The following is a 20356-nucleotide window of genomic DNA, read 5'->3' as shown; positions in this document are numbered from 1 at the left end:
TCCCGATGTCGATGGGTTGATGGATTGGATTCTAGAAGAAGCACATGGGTCCCGCTACTCAATTCATCCAGGGTCGACAAAAATGTACCATGACCTAAGGGAGATATATTGGTGGAAAGGTCTAAAAAGGGACATAGCAGAGTTTGTCGCTAAGTGTCCAAATTGCCAACAAGTAAAGGCCGAACACCTAAAGTCGGGTGGCTTACTACAAGAGGTCCAAATTTCTACTTGGAAGTGGGAAGACATCAATATGGACTTTGTAGTAGGTTTACCTCGGACCCAAAAGTCCTATGATTCCATATGGGTGGTTGTGGATCGATTGACTAAGTTCGCTCGCTTTATTGCCGTCAAGTCTTCATATTAGGTGGAGTATTATGCAAGAATCTTCCTAGATCAGATTGTATACTGCAATGGCATTCCGTTATCCATCATATCGGATCAGGGCACACAATTCACATCAAGATTTTGGAGGTCGTTCCAAAAAGGGTTGGTACTATAGTGAAGTTGAGCACTGCTTTTCATCCCCATATACGAATGGTCAAGCGGAGCGTACGATACGAACCCTTGAAGATATGCTTAGGGTGCGCATCATTGATTTTAAAGAGAGTTCGATAGACACTTACCTTTGGTGGAGTTTTCCTACAACAATAGTGTTCATTCATCCATTTCCATGGCTCCCTAGGAAGCCTTGTATAGTAGGAGGTGTACGTCTCCTATTGGATGGTTTGAAGTGGGTGATCCATCGCTTATTGATCCCGAGTTAACTTATAAGACTTTGGAAAAAGTCCACCTCATAAGGAACCGGTTGCAAATGACCTATAGTCGGCAAAAGTCTTATGTCGATCACAGGAGAAGGGATTTTTAGTTTGAAGAAGGTGATAAAGTGTATTTAAAAATCTCACTAATGAAAGGGGTGGTTAGATTTGGCAAGAGATGGATATTGAGTCCTCGTTATGTGGGTCCCTATGAGATCTTGAAAAGGGGTGGTAAGGTTGCCTATGAATTGAAACTTCCTAGTTAATTGGCTTCGGTTCATCCGGTTTTCCATGTTTCTATGTTGAAAAAGTGTATCGGTGATCCCGATTCCATTCTTCCAATTAAGGGTCTTGGTGTCAAGAAGTGTAGGAATAAAGAAGTGGTTTCCATAAAGGTGTTATGGAAAAATCATCTAGTTGAGGGTGCAACATGGGAGGCCTAGACCAACATGAAGTTCTGTTACCCTCATCTTTTTGAGAATTAAGGTTAGTCATTCTTTTTAATGATATAAAAATGACTAGAATTTGAAGTTTCTTGATTTTTAGGTGAAGTTTTGCACAGTATGCATTTTTTAAAGAACTTACAGTGAAGTTACTGTAGTATTGCTATTAAAAAAAACTTGAAATCTTTCTTTTCGCTTGTTTTGAGTTATGTTATGCATTTTGATGTGGTGAGTCTTCCTAAAATGATAGGTAGCATGTTGTTAAGTTGAACTTTATGCTAATTGACTCATATAATGTATGTTGAGCTCATAAGTGTTGTGAAAAGGAAATGCCTAATGATAAAGTGTTTTTAGACTTATGTGTCGTAATATGAGTTTTAATATTTGACATATGTTGAATTGATATTGTTGATTGGTTGGGCTTCTAGTCTTGAGTCTATTCCTTCCTTCAAAAGAATTTTAGTGTCATTCGGGGATGAATGTTCCTAAGGGGGGATAATGTAACACCTTGAAAATCCAAGACTCATTGTAAAGCCTAACATAGGTGTCAAAAAGTCTAAACACCATTTCTAAGTCCATTTTTAATGAATATAGGTCATTTTGGAGATTTAAGAACCAAAACATCCAAGAAGTTGGTTCAACGGGATGATAGTGTGCCTTAGCCTACTTGACTATGTTTTAGGAGTCGGATTTTTCAAATATTGGTGGAAATATAGCTAATGGGTGTTTGAGTTGTTCCATGGTTAAAAGGTCTGGGTACAACTCCCCAAGGACCAACCAAGGGCCCTTGAGGAGGACCCCTACAGTTTGATGCAGCACTGCTTGGCAGTGTGCACCGACGGGACAGACGACGACCCGTGTGTGGATCGACGAGGTGTTGATGCCACCGTCGTCCCACACTTAGGATGGTGGAGATTATCCCTCACCTACATAGTTTCTAGAATCATTGACGGAGTGAGGAGGTGTAGGCTACGGTCCGTGTGTGGATCGACGGGGCATCGATTCCACCGTCGTCCTACATTTAGAAAATTTGGGAAAAGCCTCATCTACTTCAGTCTTTGAACGGACTTACGGATGTGCAGCACGGACCATAAGTGGACCAACGGTCCATCGATCGAGGCCTCATCTATTTTATTTGAATATTTTTGGAAAAGGAAAAATATTTGTATTTTATAAATTTTTGACTTTTTAGAGTCGCCACTTAATTTTTGACAAAAATCAAGAAAACTATATTTTCAAAAGAGTTAAATAGAAAAAATCATTTGAAAACTTTAAGGGGGTTCGGGGATTCCTATTTATATTTTTAGGAAGGGGTTAAGCACCTAAAATATCCTCTTAATACGGTTAACCACAACTAACTTAGTTTGGCTAAAACTTGATTTAACTTGAATGGAAAAATGTTTAGAATGGTAGAGAGCTAAAATATTAAATTATTATCTAAAGTGAGTTATTTACAAAATTATTAATTTTAAGTTGATAAAACATTTAAGGCGTTTGCCGGGATTCAGATTTTTTAACTTTAAACTAACGACAATCAAGGAACAAACTATCAAAACAAGTAAAGAGAGAGAGAGAGAGAGAGAGAGACAGAGAGAGAGAGAGAGAGAGAGAGAGAAAGAGAGGCAGAGAGATTAGGGTCCAAATCCAAATTCTCTGTCTGCCTTGACCGGAATTTTGGACACACCTGTTTTGGGTTTTTGACCCATTTTCTCCTGTTCTAAGCTAATTACACAATAATAATAATTATGGAAAAGAAATACAACGAGGGCTTAGGCCCAAAGTTAACAAAATACAATAAGAGATATAAATAAAGTGAGCTTATTTCAACCCAAAATTTCCGACTCTTTTGACTTTTTAAATTTCTCAAACTTCGGGACCTGTCCGTCAACTTTAATAGGCTTGATTCGATAGAGAAAGGGGTTAGGGCCTCCGTAGCCTTATAATAAGATACGAAGATGAGGTTCCGGGAACCCAGATATATTTTCGAATGCAAAAACAGAAATTAAATATTGTAACAGCCAAGTTGTAAAGTGTTGTCACCAATTCTGCATTTTTCCTAAAAATATAAATACACAGTATAACGATAAAATAAAAAAAAAGAATCATATTGCAGGCAGAAACTTAGCATGATAACGCAATAAAGATGATCAAAAGTATTCCACTACATAATAATTAATTTCACAAAAACCAGATGGATAACTCAATTAGTATTAACAACAACATTAATATATATATACATGAACAACTACTAGTGGACACAAATTTTTTTTAAAAAAAGGAAACAAAACAAAGAGGATGTGCTCTAATCAGCCATTTTCAAATCGAGATAGGCAAAAGTCGAGACCGACACTAAATCAATTAGATATCTAATATTAAATATATGGTCAATAAAAATCACAAGACCCGTTTAATCTCAACAAAAATTAAAGCTGTTAAAAAGGGGTTTAAAGCCTAAGACGAAACTAGATGCAGCTGATATACCGTGGTTTCACGGTATTTTTAATGCTTTTCCCTTTAGTTTAGTGTGTCCTAAAGCCTTTTTGTATTAGTTTTTATGTAAGTTTCTCTTTTTTTTGCAGGAAATCTGTCTAAAAGATGAATGCAAAGGTTTTTGAGCAAGAAATGCAGAAAAAGTACCACCTACGGAGCTTGTGACGGTCCGTTGTGCGTGTGACGGTCCGTAGGTGGCATCGTAGTGCAGCTGCTGAAGCAAGATGGGGAAGTCCGACCAAGTGTGGGATTATAGAGTGCGCGATGGACCATCGTAGCCATGATGGTTTGTCCTACTGGTTCGTCATGAAGATCAGAGAAGTAGTCCCGGTACCCTACTTCCAAGAGTTCAAGTGTTATGGAACAGAGACCCCCGACGGACCGTTGTGCCTGTGACGATCCATCATACCTGCCGTCGAGGGTAATGAAGAGAGCATCAGAAGAAATTGTACAAGTATGGGATGACGGAGTTCATGACGGCCCGTCGTGACCATGACGATCCGTCGCGAGGTCCGTCGACCCAACCGCGTTTTGACATATTTCCAGCAAATAGAGTCCTTATTTAATTAGGTTTTTATTTTTTTATAAATAGTTCGAAAAACCTCGTTTTTGAGGTTAGACTCTTGGTTATTTGAGCTTCTTTTGTGCATTAGACTTGCTGATTATTATTACACTTTCGGAGAATCTTTAGTCTTTAATTAATTTCAGTAATTGATTGTTGGTGATTTTTGTTGATTAATCAAGTGAACTTTTGGATTTTATTCCTTCTCATTTAAGTAAGTGCATGAATTCTTATATTATATATTTGAATATTGTGATTATGACTATGGGTAACTAAACTCCATAACTAGGGTTCTGGGAACCATACACGAATAATGAGGTAAAACCTAACTAAAATAACAATTCTAGAATAGTGTATTGCATGTATTGATAATTCTTTTGCTTAGAATTCTTTTTAACGGAGGGCCAACATTAGAACTCGCCTTATTGCTACTTGCCGGACCAAGGAGGTAGATAATAGGAAAAGAATTATCAACATAGATTTAGTTTATACTATCTAATAGGCTAATATTTATTGGTAGGAGGTAATAACTTAGTTAAATATAAAATACAATGCTTAATATGAGGTAAAGGTAAGGGTTAGTATAGAAACACACATAGCTGGACCAAGGTGCAGAGTGAAATTTTCTAGATGCCGGACAAAGGATTTAGAAATACATAACTTATTACTTTGCATGCAAGATACTAGGAAAGAATTATCAAGTTATGAACCTGTGGGGAACACGTAAACCCTAGTTACTTTTATTAATTGATTAAACTCCAACATTTGAAGCTGTTAGTTATCTTCTTTAATTTAGCTAGTTATTTCCATTCATTTAGAAGTAAAAAAACTCTTTTATTGTCTTTGCTTTCCAAGGAAATAATTGACTAAATAGTAGTAATAATAGATTGCAGTTAAGTCTGAACTATTTTCCTTGTGGAACGATCCCAACCTCATTAGTTGGGTTCTTTACTCGATACGACCGCTTTACTTCTTATTTGAGAAGTAAGTTTTGAGTGTATCAAATTTTGGCGCCGCTGCCGGGGAAAGTATCTTTTAGATTAAATTAAACTTATTACTATAGTTTAGTCAATATTTTCTTGATTTTACTTTGTTTTATTGTTTTTGATTTTTGAAGAACCATCTTCCTTGTATGCCAAATACACGGAGAGGAAGAGAACCCTTATTTCCCTAAGATCACGAATTAGAGCGTACACTACGCAACATGAATTGAAACTTGGGTATTAATAATGATGATCCAAACCAGGATATCCAGCTCCGGTTGATGTTCATGGTCAGTTGTTACCTGATGCTCCGGGTGAGAACCAACAGAGGGGACAGAACCCTGCTCCATGTCCCCAAGAATACTACAGAGGCTATGACAATATAGCAGACTCCGATGGGCCGCTTGTCTTGCCCTCTTTACCACCAGGCCACACCTTTGTGGTAACTAGTAGCCTGATGCAAATGCTCACTGCCAGAGGTTTGTTTTCAGGGCTACCTTTTGAGGATCCACATGCCCATATAGCTAAGGTAAGGGCAGTGTGTAAAAGTTGTGTAGGGAGGCCTGACTTGGACTTGGATGTAATAGGGATAAGAGTGTTTCCTCTCTCACTGACGGGAGAGGCTGCTATTTGGTTCACTGAGCTCCCTTACAACTCAATTTTCACTTGGAACTAAATAAGGAACGTTTTCTTAGCACGCTACTACTCGATCTCCAAGAAACTAAACCATAAAGATAGAGTGAAAAACTTTGTGGCACTACCAGGAAATTCAGTTAGTAGTTCTTGGGATAGATTCACCTTGTTTTTGAGAAGCGTCCCCAATCACCGCATAGATGATGAGTCACTGAAGGAATACTTCTATCGGGGACAGGATGATAATAATAAAGCGGTGTTGGATACTATAGCGGGTGGTTCTTATGGGGAGTGTCCTTATGCTTAGATTGCTGAAAAGTTAGAGAAAATCTCCCGAAACAATAAAGCTTGGAGTACTAAGAAGTCAGATACTTGGAGAAACACCTTCCCAGTGCAATCCACTCACAACCCAGCCATAGATGAGATTCATGAAGAGATGGCTTAGATGAGAACTGAACTTGGGTTGGTATTAAAACATATCACTGGGGGTGAAGAAAAGATAAATGCAGTTAACTACTTGTCTAAACCACCACCACCAAATGATGAATGTTATTATGCGGAGGATTCCTATGCAGTAAATGAGCAGATGGGGGGTTTCCGACCGAGTGCCCAAGGCTCAAATCAGGATAATTGGCGCCAAGGTCAAGGGAACCAAGGGATAACTATTGTAAAAGAAATGATAGGAATGGGACCTATGTCCCTCCTCAAAATTGTGAAATTACTCCTAGGGACGGTGGAGATAGTATGGCGCGTGTTAAGGATATGTTGCACGAAATGATGAGGATCGATTTGCAAATGGCCCAATTATGCGCGACTATGAACACACGGCAACCGGGCACTCTTCCTAGCAACACTGTCCAAAATCCGAAAAATGATGCACACTGTATGGCAATCACTACTCAGGGTGGTAAGCAAACCATTGATCCACCTATGCCGTCTAATGAGGAAAAGGTGAGAAAGGATAATGATAAGGTGGTAGAGAGTAGTTAAGAAGTAGAAGATAGCACTGGAAAAGATGCAGAAGTCCCTATAAAGGTAATTCCCATGCCTAGATCCCCCCCTTTCCTCAGAGATTAGTGAAAAAGATCGAGGATGGTAAATATCAGCGTTTTATAACAATGTTGAAGCAACTTTCTATAAATGTCCCTTTGGTAGAATCTCTAGAACAAATGCCCAGTTATGACAAGTTTATGAAAGATCTGGTTACAAAGAAAAGATCAATCACTGTCGAGGATGATGATAGGATGCAACATTGTAGTGCTATTGCTACAGGATCTCTCGTACGAAAGAAATAAGATCCGGGTGCGTTCACTATTCCTTGTACATTCGGGTCATTCCATTTTTGCGAAAGCATTATGTGATCTGGGGGCAATCATAAATCTCATGCCCCTCTCAATTTACAAGAAGTTGGGTTTGGGTGACCCAAAGCCCACTGCAATGCGGCTACTGATGCCTGATCGAATAGTGAAAAGGCATATAGGGACTCCATGATGTGCTCATAAAAGTGGAGTCATTCATATTTCCAGCAGATTTTGTTATTCTTGATTGCGAAGTTGATTTTAAAGTGCCTATTATTCTTAGGAGGCCATTCCTTGCTACAGGTAGAGCCTTAGTTGATATGGAAAAGGGGCAGATGAAATTTTGGTTGAAAATTGAAGAAGCGACTTTCAACATTTGTAGGTCCATGAGGCAGAGTGGTGAGCTCCAATCGGTGTCTCATATATCTTACAAAGAAAAGATGAAGAAGGATAATGACCTAAAAAGCGAAAAATGAGAGTTTATGGTTGGGGATTTGGCGCTTTTTGACAGTTCTAGGTTGCGTTGGCTTCCGGGCAAGCTCAAGTCCAAATGGACTGGTCCTTACTTGATCACCCAAGTATTCCCTCATGGAGCAGTGGAGTTAGAAACCAAGGAGGGAGTGCGGTTTAAGGTGAATGAAGAACGAATAAAACTCTATTTTGGGCATTGCATCAGTGAATGAAGTGATAGAGGCATACCACCTTGATGAAGGTTGAGTAAGAAAGTGTCCTCAGTTGTGCCGCGACATTAAATCAGGTGCTTGTTGGGAGGCAACTCAATACTTATAGTTTTTCTTTTTAGTAATGGTAGCATTTTCTACTAATGGGCTTTAAATTTACAGGCACATCACCAGGAAATTCTACAGAAAATCACTCTGCAACAGTCACTGACGGATACATCGACGGACCGTCATGCATGCGACGGACCGTCGCATGAATCCGTCATGCTAGGTACATCTTTCTGTTATTTTCAAAACTAGGGCACACGCGACGGAACCAATGACGGACCGTCACAACTGTGACGGACCGTCGTCGGGGACTCATCGCGTCATTAATGAAGCATACTCGACCTGACCAGTCTGGGGTTTTTTAAAAAATCTTAACATTTAAAAAACCCACCCCCTTGATTTCACCCATTTCCTTCCCTCTTCCTCCCATTTCCCTCCCTTTTCAACTTCCAATTTCCCACCTCTCTTTAAACCGATCATTTTCCCAAATTCCCTGATATCTAAAATACACTCTCTACTAGTCCGAGTCTGCTGCTATGGTTCTCTACTTGATCACCAAGTACCTTCCTCGCTTGTTTTTCTCAAATTCCGGTATGTGTCTCTGATTTCTACCCATTTACATTGCATTTTTATTTATCACTTAGTATTAGCCTATTTTTTTACTGATGGGTTCATTCTTTCATACATATTCTTTATTACCTAGGTTGAGAATCCTCAAAATTGCCTTGTTATAACTCTAGAAATAGGCGTTTTTGCATTGCTAGTTTACTAGGTATTTGGATTAGACAAATGTAGCTTAAAACACTAACAATTCCATTTGGGTCATTGATATACCGTGGTTTCATGGTATTATTAATACTTTTTCCTTAAGTTTAGTGTGTCCAAAAGCCTTTTTGTGCTAATTTTTATATAAGTTTCTCTTTATTTGCAGGAAATCTATCCAAAGATGAATCCGTAGATTTTGAGCGAAGAAATGCAGAAGAGACCACCTACGGAGCTTGTGACGGTCCGTCATGCTTGTGGCGGTCCGTAGGTGGCAGCGTAGTGCAACTGCTGAAGGAAGATGGGGAAGTCTGACCAAGTGTGGGGTTACGGAGTCCATGATGGTTCGTCGTGTCTATGACGGTCCGTCCTGTAGGTTCGTCATGAAGTTCAGAGAAGTAGTCCCAATACCCATACTCCAAGAGTTTAAGTGTTTTGGAACGACGACCCTCGACAGACCGTCGTGTCTATGACGATCCGTCATACTTTCCTTCGAGGGTAATGAAGAGAGCAGCATAAGAAATTGCACAAGTATGGGACGACAGAGTCCATGACTATCTGTCGTGACCACGACGATCCGTCGCGAGGTCCATCGACCTAGCCGCATTTTGACATATTTCCAGCAAATAGAATCCTTGTTTAATTAGGTTTTTATTTTCTATAAATAGTTTGAAAAACCTCGTTTTTGAGGTTAGACACCGTATTGTGAGACACCGTATTAGGAGACATTGTATTGTTAGACTCTTGATTATTTTGTTGACTGTTTGAGAGATTATTGATTATCTTGAGAGTTTTATCATTGATTGTGGGTGATTTTTGCTGATTAATCAATTGAACTTGCGGATTTTATTCTTTCTCATTGAAGTAAGTATATGAATTCTTATATAATATATTTGAATATTGTGATTATGACTATGGGTAACTAAACGCCATAACTAGGGTTGTGGGAACCATAGGTAAATAATGAGGTAAAACCAAACTAAAATAACAATTCTAGAATAGTGTCTTGCATGTATTAATAATTCTTTCCCTTAGAAGTATTTTTAACGGATGTCCAACGTTAGAACTCGCCTTAATGCTACTTGCCGGACCAAGGAGGTATATAATAGAAAAAGAATTATCAACATAGATTTAGTGTATACTATAATAGGCTAGTATGATTGGTATGAGGTAATAACTTAGTCAAATATCGAATACGATGATTAATATGAGGTAAAGATAAGGGTTAGGATAGCAACACACGTAGCCGGACCAAGGTGCGGAGTGAGATTTTATAGATGCCGAACCAAGGATTTAGAAATACATTACTTATCACTTTGCATGCAAGATACTAGGAAAGAATTGTTATAGTTAGAATTATCAAGTTATGAATCTGTGGGGAACACGTAAACCCTAGTTACTTTGATTAATTGATTAAACTCTAACATTCGAAGCTGTTAAGTGTCTCTTTCAATTTCGTTAGTTATTTTCATTCATTTATAAATAGAAACCCTATTGTTTTTGCTTTCCAAGGAAGTAATTGACCAAACAATAGTAATAATAGGTTAACGTTAAGTCTAAACTATTTTCCTCGTGAGAACTATCCCAACCTCACTAGTTGGGTTATTTACTTGACACGACCACTTTACTTCTTATTTGAGAAGTAAGTTTGAGCGTATCAAATTTTGGCGCCGTTGCCCGATGACGAACCTTCATACCCACAACGGACCGTCATTGGGTCCGTCCCAACATCCCTAACACCCCACTGTCCAATTTTCTCCAAGTGTCCACCAACGGATACATGCGATGGACCTTCGTTCCTACGACGGTCCGTCTTACACAACAATTTTGGTTGTCAGAGATCCTATTTTTAAGGTTCTCCCACTTTTTCTAAGTGTCCACCAACGGACACATGCGACAAACCATCTTTCCCACGTTGGTCTGTTCTGCACAACCGTTCTGGTTGTCAGAGACCCTGTTCCTAAGGGTCTCTCACTTTTTCTAAGTGTCCTCTAATGCACACATGTGGCGGACCGTCGTTCCCACGATGGTCCATCCTGCACAGCTGTTCTGGTTTTCAGAGACCATGTACCTAACGGTCTCTCGATGTTTCTAAGTGTCCTCCAATGGAAAGACGGTCTGTCCTGCACAACCGTTCTGGTTGTCAGAGACCCTATTCCTAAGGGTTTCCAACTTTTTCCAAGTGTCCTCTTATAGACACATCTATGATGGACCATCATACCCTCGACGATTTGTCCTGCATAACCGTCATTGACGGTCAGAGACCCCTCTTCTAAGGATCTCCATACCTTTTTCTATGTGTTCCACGACGGACATTGACGACGGACCTTCATAATCACAACGGTTTGTCCTGCTTATCCGTCATACTTGTCAGAGACTTTCCTTCAGGGGTCTCCACATAAACATAGTTTAAAGTAATACATGACGGACTCCATGACTGTTCGTTGTAATCACGATGAGCCGTCACCTGGTACGTCGTGTTTCTCTGTTACTATAGAAATGACATTGCATCTTGAATCTTTTATTTATTTTGTGTCATTTTTCTTGTCTTGTTTGCTCCTTCTAGTACTAAAAGTTATTCTTTATAGGTACTATCTATTATGGCACCAAAACAAAATCGAGTCTACGTATGTGGGTGATCAAATTCTGTCTCCCCGTCTGCCCATCTGTTCATTGTCTGATGATGAGAGTGATCCCGAATACGTGCCCCCAAGCACTTCCACCCCATCTCGAGCTGCACGTGTTGCTAGAGCCACAGCAAAAAAGGTGGCTTCAGGCGTAGTCACTGCCTCCTAGTATGATGAGGAGTGCACATTGTCCGGCACACCTTCTGGGTCAGCTACTCACAAAGAAGGAGCGTCTGGCTCCTTAGGAGTTTCGTGGTTGGAGGAAGCCTCTGGATTTGCTGAGGTCCCTGCACTCGCCACAGCTGCATATTCTGCCTTGTCTGATGAGGCTGACAGTTCTGAATCCACATCCGGCTCACTGACTCGTGCTCATACCCCGGTTGCCGACCAGCCCAGTCGGTGGTGTGTCGACAGGTAGTATAAAGTTTATTCAGACCTAAAGTTTCTAAATGAAAAAGGAGACATGACACAGACCCTTACATTGGAGCGGCAGGTCCTTACAAAAAGTCTCCCGACTATGCCAGAGATCCACAATCTCTTCTCCTGACATTGACTGGAGTGGACAGTCATTCGCTGGACCGTTATAGTGAAGATTTGGTTCGAGAGTTCTATGCCTCCTACGTGGCTACTCTTAGATCACAGATTGATAGGTGAGCTGCCCCTGCCAAACAGTCCCCACTGGAGCATGTCCGAGTACGTGGCATTCAGGTTGATATTTCCCTGCCTGCCATCCGTCGGTGTCTATACGGCGAGGATGTTGATGCCAATCGAACCCCTCTTACCGCCGAGTTTGACTACCAGTGGCAAATTGTCAAAGATGGACAATTATTACGTTATACATCGCTGAGAGAGACCACCAAGAGGTAGATGACCCTGTACTTGTCTCTTGATGGAGAGGGTGTTGACTGGGTGACCGAGCCGAAGGGAGCCATCAAGAAGGCTAACTTGGCCTTCACAACGAAGTTTTGATGGTTGATGTCTGCCACTGCCTTTCCCCCACAGTCGCTGATAATATAGTCACATGGGATCGTGCAATATTGATGGCTAAGATGATAGCCGGGTTTGAGGTGGACTTTGCTTGGCTTCTACAGGAAGTCATGCACGAGAGGGCTTTTAAGGTCACAACTACTTACCCTTTACCGTGCATGATATTTTCTCTATATAGGTCAGCAGGTGTGCCTGTCTAGCATGTTGATCAGGTCAAGACCCCGCTGGGCACGGTTGATATCGTCCTCATCAGGGATGAGTCCAATGAGTTGGCTCCACACAGAGGGTCCTGTCCAAATTTGCCTCCACTTGGTGACAATCTGGCTGATACAGTAGCATAGGCCCGCACAGCTACGCAGACGTCTTCCACTGACACTACCCTGGTCGAGTCTATCCCGGGTAGTAGCACTTCCCCGAGCTCCTCTCTCTCAGCCCCTTTCCCCGCTCTGGTTCCGCTTGCTAGGGTCCAGAAATTAGAGGCACAGATGGCTACACTTCTGCATCACATCCAGCCCTTGATGCAGAGGTCTATTGTTGAGGCAGAAGAGCGCTTGGAGCGGAAAATGGTCCAGCACACAGAGCGGAAGATTGTTGAGGTTCATCAGCGCTTGGACATTTTTGAGTTGCGGGTGCTAGCCCGGCCAGCCCCTCAACTAGATGTGTCGACCCTTTAGGCTGCGGTCGACAGCCTTTGGCAGACGTTGATATGATCTTAGAGGCTAGGGTGTCTGAGTCTGAGGCCCCTTCTCAAAGCCTGATGAAAACACAATGATGGCAGCCTTATTCTCCACTTCTGATATTCCACCACCTCCCCCTCGAGAGCATGCCAAGAGGCATAAGAGTCGAGAGGAGGATGAGTCTCAATCACGGAAGAAGGAGCGTCATGAGATGGCGGTTGCGAGGAGAGCCTCGCTTGCTGATGAGGAGGCGCGTTGGATGAGGGTCGTAGAGTCAGCTGCTGAGGCATCTAGCTCCAAAAATGTGGAGATAGAGAGAGGTAATGCTGATAGTGTTGATGATGCTGAGGACACTACTGAGGGTGTCCAGATTACAGAGGTAGTAGGTTTCGGGGAACCGGACCCACCAGCTTGCTGATCGTCGGTGCTTTGCGCCCCAGGTTTGCTTCACCTACCACTCTTGTATTTCAATTTTTTTATGCATTGGGGACAATTGCATGTCTTTTTTTTGGGGGTGGGGCAAATGGAAAGTGAGTGCTAGGGTGATGTCTGAGTAGCCCAATTCACTATCCTCATTTGGGGTTTTCTTGCCTGTGTTCTTTTTCCTCAAGAGACTAATTATTTTTACTGTTGAATCGACATGTCTATATATTGTGTACACGGTTTAATTCTTAAGAATGATGGATAAAATGATATCCCGATAAAATAAAAATGATGCATGACTAGGCATAGTATTGATAAATGTGTGGCTCTAAGCATGACATAGAGGTACATCACTGCATGACCCTAAGTCTAAAATTTGAACTAGGTGTCTGATAATCTAGTAGAGTAATGAGATGTCAAGTGAGTATGACAAAGATTTGAATAGTCCACTATTTGTACTGAGCTAGAACTTGTCTGGTTAGTCCTGCTAAAAGTAAGTTGTAATAGATAATTAGGAAAGGATCATAGACCCTTGTTCAAAATAGCCCATTGTTAGCCTAAATAAAAAAACAAATGAAATTAATCCTTCTTTGATCCAAATGATTTGAGCTTAAACTAGACCTTTCTTTTTCACCCCAACTGATCTTTTCTAGGAACAATGTGTTGGCCCTGGTCCCTCCTTGGACATGTGCAGCTCAGCTTATGCCAAAAGCATAAGTTGAGGGTGGCTAATGCACTAAACAACCTTTTCATGGTCCTGAACCAACTTTGGGTATTGTGTACTTTGACTCATGGTAAAGCCATGAGTTGAGAGTGGCTATTATGAGGAATGCTCTAGAAAGTGGGGTTGAAAGAACAAAGAGAGAGAAAGACCAAAAGTAAAGTGACTCAAGAATCAGTTGAAAGAAAAGTGAAATAAAAAAACAAAAAAAACCAATAAATACAAGCAAGAAAAGAAGAGAGTCACTTACACAAATGAAGAAAGAAGGGAAAATAGCAAGGTGAAAGAATATGAGAAACTGGGCAAAATAAAATTATAAAAAGTGGTATGTTTAGACGATATGTCAAGGAGGGAAAAAAGTCACTAAAGTATACCTAAATATACCCTACCTGACCCTGAGCCTATGTTACAAGCTAAGAAAGTCATATCGTGATCCTAAGAGTTGTATAGCGAACTTAAAGCAGTGAAAATAAGGTCAAGCTTATGGCAATATGTATGAATGAGTGTAAATTTGTTCTGAGAGTGCGTGTTGAAAAGTAATCCTTATACTCAAACTGAAATCATTGTGTGAAAATGAGGATATTGTTTTGAAGTGAGGACACTAGTTGCAATACCGGAAATATTAGCACCTCGGTGAGAGATTGAAGAGGATAGGTGTTAGTGCATGGTGAGTCTGTGTCATGATTTGTTTCCACATAATTCAAGCCTAATAGTGATAGCATGCATAAATATGATAAGACTGATTGGGATTGATAGCCAAATGACTCCGAAAGATAAAACATGGATACTATTGTGCATAGATTTTGTATTAAGTCATAGTGCATCGCTTGAGGACAAACAACGAATTTAAGTTAAGGGTGTTGATATACCATGGTTTCACGGTATTTTTAATGCATTTTCCTTAAGTTTAGTGTGTCCAAAAGCCTTTTTGTATTAATTTTTATGTAAGTTTCTCTTTATTTGCAGGAAATCTGTCTAAAAGATGAATGCGAAGGTTTTTGAGCAAGATATGCAGAAAAGTACCACCTACGGAGCTTGTGACAGTCCGTCGTGCCTGTGACGGTCCGTAGGTGGCATCGTAGTGCAAATTCTGAAGGAAGATGGGAAAGTCTGACCAAGTGTGGGGTTACGGAGTGCGTGATGAACCGTCGTAGCCATGACGGTCCGTACTGCTGGTTCGTCATGAAGATCAGAGAAGTAGTCCCAGAACCTAACTTCCAAGAGTTCAAGTGTTACGGAATAGAGACCCCCGATGGACTGTTGTGTTACGGAATAGAGTTCAAGTGTTACGGAATAGAGTTCAAGTGTTACGGCCCGTCGTGACCATGATGATCTGTCGCGAGGTCCGTCGACCTAGTCGCGTTTTGACAAATTTCCAGCAAATAGAGTCCTTATTTAATTAGTTTTTTATTTTTTTTAAAAAATAGTTCGAAAAGCCTCGTTATTGGGGTTAGACTCTTGGTTATTTGAGCTTCTTTTGTAGATTAGACTTGGTGATTATTATTATACTTTTGGAGAATCTTTAGTGTTCAATTAATTTCAGTAATTGATTGTTGGTGATATTTGTTGATTAATCAAGTGAACTTTTGGATTTTATTCTTTCTCATTGAAGTAAGTGCATGAATTCTTATATTACATATTTGAATATTGTGATTATGACTATGGGTAACTAAACTCCATAACTAGGGTTGTGGGAACCATAGGCGAATAAAGAGGTAAAACCTAACTAATATAATAATTCTAGAATATTGTCTTGTATGTATTGATAATTCTTTCGCTTAGAAGTCTTTTTAACGGATGACCAACGTTAGAACTCACCTTAATGCTACTTGCCGGACCAAAAAGGTAGATAATAGGAAAAGAATTATCAACATAGATTTAGTGTATACTATCAAGTAGGCTAGTATTGATTGGTAGGAGGTAATAACTTAGTCAAATATCGAATACGATGCTTAATATGAGGTAAGGGTTAGTATAGCAACACACGTAGCCGAACCAAGGTGCGGAATGAAATTTTCTAGACACCAGACCAAGGATTTAGAAATACATAACTTATCATTTCGCATGCAAGATACTAGGAAAGAATTGTTATAGTTAGAACTATCAGGTTATGAACCTGCGGGGAACACATAAACCCTAGTTACTTTTATTTATTGATTAAACTCTAACATTTGAAGTTGGTAGTTGTCTCTTTTAATTTAGCTACTTATTTTCATTCATTTAGAAGTAAAAAAAAACCTTTTATTATCTTTGCTTTCCAAGGAAATAATTGACTAAATAATAGTAATAATAGATTGAAGTTAAGTCTAAACTATTTTCCTCGTGGGAACGATCCCAACCTCATTAGTTGGGTTCTTTACTTGATACAACCGCTTTACTTCTTATTTGAGAAGTAAGTCTGAGCGTATCAGCAACCAACTTCAAACATTTATTTATCAATAGCAACGCAATGACGTAAGTATTTTAGGATTAAAGCGGAAGAGAAATTTCTTTTATCAAGTAGTAGATAGATAGGCAGAAAGATATATAAAGAAAAAAAACAAGTAACATCATGAACGGAACGCATTAAACTAAATAGACTTGAGGCGTAACCGACAACATGCCAAAGCCTCAATGAATACATAAAGGAGTGAACATTCATTCAAGCCATACAATGAAAAGTTAATACAAAAGAAAACACACTTCAAATGATTTTAAACATTAATCTCCACAAAATCAACAAAAAACCTATGTTTTGGAAATAAGACAAGAAACTCAAACTTTATCGACTCGACTTGCAAATATGACATGTTCTACATGACTTAGATAAACGAGGAGAAATATCAGGCCGAGAAAATCAATGGAACTAAATTAATGCTATTTTTTGAGCATTAAGAGGTTCAATTCATCAAAAATCTCATACCCAACTGCACAATATGGCCTAAAAAAAATTCAGAGATATGTTGCCAAAATCATTTCTTCATTATTATTATTTAACAATATAACCCAAGAAAGAAATAACCCAAAGCTAAAACATTATCCTTTGGCAGCAGAACAAAGATAAAAAAAACTTTGAAACCTTTAAGCGTATATAAGAGAAAATCCTCATAATCTCAAGAATACGCCTAAGGACAATGAGTTTCTTATCTAGACACTTTTAAATAACAAAAAAGTCACAACGAGGGGGCAATATCACTGCATTAACAATATTTCTATCCACATTTTCAGCAAGAAAAAGAACAAAACAAAATGCCAATTCGACTAAATGCAAATAGGAATAAGACGTTATGAATCAAAGGTCGACAACCAAGACAAAAAGAAAGGAAGAAAGCCTTTGTACCTTCTTGTGAGCAGCGAATGAGACGATTTCACCACCGGAATATGACTTTGGAAGTTTTAACGAGTAGAACGAAGACGAGAGGAGGCAGAGCAAAGATAGAAAACTTCCCTCTATATTGTAACCTATATCTCTAAGTATATCTATCTCTTTTGGATGGATAACCCTTTTAATCTGTTTTACACTGTTGGCCACTTTTGTCTGTTTCGATTTCTCCCTAAAAAAAACACTGCCCTTTTTTTAAGCAAATCCCAAAACAAATGATTTTCCCCTTCCTTTTCCTAAAAAATTGTCTTCCCCTGTTTCTTACTAGAAATGTTTTAACTAAAAACTCTCAGAACATCGAATTTCAAATTAAAAAAATCAAACCCACACAAAAAATCTCCCTCTTCAAGCACGAATAGAGTACATTTATAGGAGAAGACACTAGGGTTTTTGGATTGTGGGAGGGCGGAGGAATTTCTAGAAAAGCTTGGGGTAATAGTGAAAATTCCTCTGATAAAATTAAAAATTTCCTCGTCAAGGACCAACAGATAGCTGGTGTTGTACAAGAAAATATAAGCCAAATCCAAAATGTGAAAGCAACACGAGCGGTTTAGATGCATCTCTCATCCTTGAAACTCGACAAGAAATGATCTCGTTCGAGCAAGTATGAATTGACGTGGCTGATACAGAGGGAATGGAGCTGGATTTGCAAAGAATCGTACGGAGGCAATGTAGGCCGAAAATGCATGACACTATTTCCGTCTACTGTCGTCTCCCCCTATACCGCATTGCAAACGTTGGAGCCTATTCCGTGAACTCGCGCTCACGCCGTGAAGATGCCGCTATGTCGCTGTTGTATCTGGGATCCTTGATGAAGGCAAAGGGGGTGGGCCGTATAAAAAGAGTATGGGTTGGAGAAATGGGCTGACAAAGGATTCAATTGGGTCTCAAAGTTCACGATAAAATTTTATTGACTAGATTTGGACTAGGCTCCGGGCACAAGAATATAAATTATGACCAATCAAGAAATTAGATGCAACCGAACTTAATTAATTGGGATAAGTTTGACTAGGTATTGAGTAAGAAGAATGAATATAGATCAATTAATAAGCTTCTTAATTTCAATAAAACGAAATAACCGACTTAATTATAAAATAGCTAAGATAGTATAAAAACGACTTATTATATAACTAAACTAATTAGTAAAATCTTTTGAGATGATTTTCAAATAATCCTGAAATATAGTAATCGTATACATAATTACGCGAAACATGTATATCATCTAAAAATTATATACATATATATGTATATTAAAGGGAAAGGTTAACTTAAAATAATTTTTAAAACGCTATAAATTTTATAAAATCAATTTTCTCAAATCGTTTAGGATTAAAAATCTCTTTGATTATCTTATATCGGGTAGGGTCAAAATTGGGTGTCAACAAGTGTCTCTCAATTTACTTGGATTGATGCAAGAAATTCGAGGAAAATGAAATTGACGAAGCCAATTTTGACCGACCACATATTCATTTTTTGTAAAGGGAGTTGGTGCGGACTTCAGGATTTATGGCCGAACCCCGGAAATGGGTCTCCTACATATCTCAGCTATATGAGTAATCAGGCCACTTGTAGTTCGACACCTTGATTTGATGCACAATTTTGAAAGGATTCAAAAGTCATTTTGATAGCGGATTATGAAGGGATCGAGATGCCTTAGAATGGGATTTGAGAGCGAATGTTGGGATACAACCTAGTTCTCGACTTTGAGCTCGCCTACATATCCTTAAACCTTAGGAATCAAGCTACTTGTAGTTCGACTCAATTGGTTGAAAAGGAAATCTATTATGCTAGAGAAGCATTGGTTCTGGAATAGTGACAAATAAAGTCAAGTATGAAAAAAAGGCTTGTAACCTCTTAGTCATGAATGTGGTGCACTTCACACCCATAATTAAGAACTTACACGAACATAATTTCAAAAACTCTTGGCGCATTGTCACTCAAATTAAAAACTTGCTTCCGAAAAACCGAAATTCCGGATGCAAAACCTAACTAACAAAAACCCAAAGATAAAAAAATCCACATGCCTTCTGATAGAGGTGTGGTTTGATTGTGGCGGAAGTTTCTCCTCTGCTCACGTCCAAAGAGTTTGACACTCCTCTTTGGACCATGTCCCTGTTTACTAAAGAGTGAGATAGTATCTTTTACCGCGTTGACACTTAGTCGTTCTCCTTTAATTTGATGCCAACTCGATCGGTTTAACGTAAAGCAAATAAAACTTTTGTCTTATGCTTGGTATGTAATCTTAAATGTACTCTTCATGTGATGTCAACATAAATGAAAAATGATGCAATATTTATATTTTTCTTGATTACGTCTTTGATGTTCTTCTTGATGTTTACTTTTATCAAAAATAAAGGAATGTAGCTGAAGTCGATGGGTAAATATTTCTCTCGAGATGCACGATTCCTTCTCTAGTAGTGCATGATTTCTTTTGGGGCATGAATATCTTTCCGTGATGTGTAAATTTCTGAGAGGTATGAAATCTTTTCACAATGCATAACTTTCTGTGAGGCATGAATATCTTTTTGCGATGCATAATTTCTACGAGGTATGAAATTTTCTTGAGATGCATAACTTTCTATGAGGTATGAAATCTTCTCGCGATGCATAACTTTCTACGAGGAATGGAATCTTCCCGCAATTCATAATTTCTATGAGGTATGAAATCTTCTCGTGATGCATAACTTTCTATTAGGCATGGAATCTTCTCGCGATGCATAATTTCTGCGAGGTATGAAATCTTCTCACGATGCATAACTTCTGCAAGGAATGAAATCTTCTCGCGATGCATGATCTTCTGCGATGCATGGATATTGACTCGCGATGCATGGATCTTCCACGATGCATGAATATTGACTTGCGATGCATGGATCTTCCACAATGCATGAATATTGACTCACGATGCA

The sequence above is a fragment of the Solanum lycopersicum genome, chromosome 9 (genome assembly GCF_036512215.1).
Source record: "Solanum lycopersicum chromosome 9, SLM_r2.1".
NCBI classification, from domain to species: domain Eukaryota; kingdom Viridiplantae; phylum Streptophyta; class Magnoliopsida; order Solanales; family Solanaceae; genus Solanum; species Solanum lycopersicum.
The sequence above is the reverse complement of the archived record's forward strand: the minus strand, read 5'-3'. Positions refer to the sequence as shown.